The sequence below is a fragment of the Homalodisca vitripennis genome, chromosome 7, assembly GCF_021130785.1.
Source record: "Homalodisca vitripennis isolate AUS2020 chromosome 7, UT_GWSS_2.1, whole genome shotgun sequence".
NCBI lineage: Eukaryota > Metazoa > Arthropoda > Insecta > Hemiptera > Cicadellidae > Homalodisca > Homalodisca vitripennis.
Window position 1 is genome coordinate 18,136,071 of NC_060213.1, and position 4,916 is coordinate 18,140,986.

Here is a 4,916-nt window from a genome sequence, read left to right on the forward strand (position 1 = left end):
GTAATTCTGTTTTGTACGCGGATGATACTACTCTTTTAAACTGTAATAAAGACTCACAAATCTTAAAATCTGATCAAGAACGTTCATTTAAATTAGCTCTAGAATGGTTTAAAGCAAATGGGTTGGCAGTGAATCATAATAAAACTGAATATTTAACATTATCTCTACACAATAATACTAAATACAGTAATGATTCTGTTAAGTTATTGGGTGTTATCCTAGATAGTAAATTAAGCTGGCAACATCATGTTAATTATTTATGTACTAAACTATCTAAGGTTATATACCTGCATTATGTAAACTAAGGAATACTGTTACTCAAGAGATGTTGATAACTGCTTATTATGCATTTTTCCACTCACACTTGAGGTATGGTGTGACTTTTTGGGGAAACAGTTCCAGTGCCAAAAAAATATTTTTATGGCAAAAAAAAGCTATTAGGATTTTAAAAAATTTTTCTAAGCAAGAATCTTGTTCACCTTTTTTCAAAGAACTTCAAATTATGACCTTGCCAAGTTTATACATCTACTGCTCATTACTTGATGTAAAAGAAAATTTGAATAGTTTCATAAATAGACAAGATGTTCATACACACTGCACAAGAAAAAAGTATTTACTCGATCTACCCCCAGTCAGACTCGAAAAGACCAAAAACAGCCAGATATTTTTCAGTAAAAAATTATTTAATAAATTACCAGAGAAAGCATGGAATGTTACACTTAATAATTTTAAAGTTACCATTGCAAAGTGGCTGAAAAATAAAGCTTTTTACACTGTTGAAGATTACCTAGCCTGTGATATTAGCTCATTAAGTTTGTAATCCATTGTTAATTTAAGATTAGGATTGTTAGCACATATTGTATAGATTTTTAAATTATTTAATTGTAATTTTATTGTTTTTATTCACATTTATATTATTGTTATTTAGTTCTAGCTGGCAATACTGTATTTTGTCCTATAACTGTGCCTAGATTAAAGATTAGATTAAAGTAGGCTATATGATATGTTGACTTTGTCTATTGCATAATATGTATTGTGCTTAATGACAATAAAATATCTTGAATCTTGAAGCCCCAATGACCCCATTGGCAAATAAACAAACTGTCTCAAAAAAACCATCCCGCAATCCCTCACAAACCCATGCTAAGACCCAACTACGACACATAATATACCCTTAACTCAGAAATTAAATAAATCCCCAACCAGAACAAACATGAAAAACAAATTTAGTGTTTCTCTACAAGTGGCTAAAAGTAAATACAAACAAAATTCAAAGAAAAGCCTAAATACTCCTCTTGTAGAAATTGGTGAAACAATTAAAGAGTTTGGCACTTACCCAGTTCAAAACAGCCCACCATTTACAGTAAAATTACTCAAAAAGAATCAAACATACGAAGATCTTTTAAATAAACACTTGGAAGAAGTTACTGGAAGAGGATGTAGTGGTTTTTCTCCTGAAAATTGCCACTCTTTTTTAGGAGTAAAACTAAAGAAAATAAAACACCTATAGTGAGAGCTACAAGGATCTTCCACCAGAATGTAGATCGGATAGGTAAAAAAGTGGACAGGCTTAATCATCTTTTAAACATGACTCACCCTGATATTGTAGTTTTAACTGAGCATGGACTTGATCCAACCACAATGGACTAAACTTATGGACTACAACCTTGTAATGGCATATGGGAGGGATTACCACCAAAAGGGCAGAGTTGCAATTTACAAGAGTGAGAAACTTGATAACCATGTAGAAAGTCTTGACATAGAAGAACACAGTGAAGAACTTATCTGTGAGTTGACTGGGATGAAACTTCTTTCCGATAAAGATTTACCTCTTCTTATTCTTGGAATTTATCGTCCGCCCAGCACTCTTATACTTGATGCTCTGGCACTGATCAGGAATGGGCTTGACACAATTCTTTGTGATGACAGTAGTGTTGTAGTTATTGTTGGTGACCTAAATGCTAACAGCTTGGACCCAACAAATAACGATACAATAAGATTGCAAGAATTTTTAACATCATACAACATCCATAGGCTTGAACTGCCACCCACAAGAGTAACCCCAACCTCAATTTTTTCCATTGATGTAGTCTGCATCAATACTATATACTGGGCAGCTAACTACCATTTCAATTAATTCCAAAATTAAAAAGCCATCAACTTCAATTCGCAGACATCTTAATACAAGAAATCTGACAAACCTCAAACAAATACTGGATGCTCAAACTTGGGAAATGGTATTTCAAGCTGTTCATGCCCAAATTGTATACAAATACTTTAGCGACATGTTAGCAGATGCTTTAAATACAGCCTGTCCTCCTGTATCATCACGCAACAGACCTATAAGAACTCCTAAACCAGAGAGGTTCAATCTTGAAGCTGAAGAATTAAGAAAACAGTTTATTGAAGCTCAAGAACTGTATGTTTTAAATGGGAATGAGGCTGATCAGCTTGAGATGATACAACGAAAGAAGACCTATGACTTGAAACTTCACAGCTTAATAAGGCAAGCTAATGAGTGCTTTGTAGCCCAATCAACGAGCAAAACCAAAGCTATATGGAAATTTGTGAACAGTGAGAGAGTGTCAAGAAAAGATATTGGTGAAATGAAGTGGAAGATAAATACTGAAGGAGGGACAACTGAAGAGCCTAGAAAAGTGGCTGAGCTCTTTAATGAATATTTTACAAGTATAGCTGAAGAGACCTTAAAAGTGAATTGTCTTTCTCTTATGCTCTACATCTAGCTCAACCTGACCACCCTCTTTCAACGTTTCAGCCTACTACTGGGGAAGAAATTCTCAAGATAATCAACTCAATGAACACCTCATCTGCAGCTGGAATTGATGACATCACTTCACAACTTTTCAAATTCTGTGCTTCTGAATTAATTCATCCTCTAACAGACGTAAATAAATCTCTATCTCAAGGAATTTTCCCAGATGAGCTCAGAATTTCCAAAACATATCCACTACACAACTAAGGAGAGAAACATGAAATGAAAAACTTCAGGCCAATTTCCTTATTACCTACAGCCTCAAAAGTTATTGAGAAAATTGTATTAATACGACTTTTTCATCACCTACAACTGAATAATCTTTTACCTGCTGGACAGCATGGCTTTTTACCAGAAAAATCAACATTGACAGCTCTTACAGAACTTGTAGAAAACATTATTGACTGCATTGAAGCTGGAAGCTGGAAAAAAAACTTTGCCATTTAATAGGCTTTAATGGTATGCCATATGACCGTAGTTAAGTATTCTGTTATCTACTTTTATCGGTTTGAATATTAAAAACACGCAAACTACAAAAAGATTAAAACAATTTAATAACAAATGTACTTAATTTTTATGTTTTATAAAATGCCTCATAAAACAAGGAATTGAAGATTACAAAAAAGTAAAGCAGTTTAAAATAATTTTGTGGATGCTAGTTACAGATTAATGGTCACATCCTTTATCAATGTTTTAATTCCTTATCTTATCACTTTATACAGTATTGTACATTCATTCCTTATCTTGTTTTGTAAGACCAGTGTCCACATGAATTACTTCTACCTCCAATAAACTATTTTTCTGCTCAATTTAGTCAAGTGTAGGCTGTCATGGAGTTCACTACTGGAGAATACGCTGATATGCACTTTATTTACGGGTTTTGTGATGGAAATGCGCATTGAACTGCATGACAGATTTACGTACAAAAACACGGGTTTTTTAGAAAAACTGAAAATAATTAATTTTAGACCTAATTTTTGGAGTTAGACTTTTTTATAACCACCATTGTATCACATTTACATTGCATTATAACCCAAAAAATGTTGTCACACCAAGAGCCACTCATCCTGTATATATATACTCAGTGTAATATACTCAGGTAAATTTTTATCCTATACAATTTGCTAAGTAAAAACTGTAATTTCTCTCATGTTGGTCTTGTGATATTTTGCTTGATTGTAATTTTAATGTCTTGTTGTGACTTTGTTTTTTGTTGCTGAATTTTGTTATGTAACTATTGTTCAATTCTGTAAAGTTTATTGTTGTTACAAAGTTATAATTACATTCTAATTTGGCAGACGCACAGAGAGTGACATGTAGCTGTGTGGATTAAGTCGTAAATATATGAACTGAGCTCATAAAATATGTAATTTTTTAATATACTGTTGCTGGTAGCGTGGTTAGTTAGTCTTAAAAATCTTATGTGATCTGATAATTCTAAAAACATGAAAGAATGATTATATTTACAAGAAAATGTGTGGGTTTACATTATGTAAGTATCAAAGAATTAATAAAATTATGTTAGGTTTGTTGATAACATTACAATTATTTAAATTTTCTATGGTTTTCATAACAATTCCTGCCTTGCCCAGTTTTTCCACGTATTCCAGATCGGTAGACACTCTGACCTGGCAATATCTCTGGAATGATTAGGTTTCTGTTCGTTTTCAAATATTTCAGTAGACCGAATTTAAATTAACAAAAATTAAATATATTTTACTAAAACGTTTTATTGCATAATAATAAAAGTATGTTGTACAAACGAGTAACGGTAGGAAAAGTACCGGTTACAGTTTCATACTGATTTAGCCGATCTCCACACTATGTGGCGCGAGTGCGTTGTTACGAGCCGAACGCATTTTCTTTCGGCAAATAGCTGAGATCCTCCGTAGTCCCGATACTCGGGTCCCTCGCTCGGCAAATGTCGGAGGCGCTCGGTAAGTTCCGATCCCTTCCACAGCAACTACTCATTGCCCTCTCTACAACCGATTTTGCCAGCGCTCCAAGCGGATTTTTGAAACATCGTACTGCGATTTCTGGCCTGTGGTAGAGCGCACCCTTAATAGCACATTTTTGGAGCTTAGCAAAGCATTTGATTGCCTTGACCACAGTAAAATTTTAACAAAACTTGACAGTCTAGGAA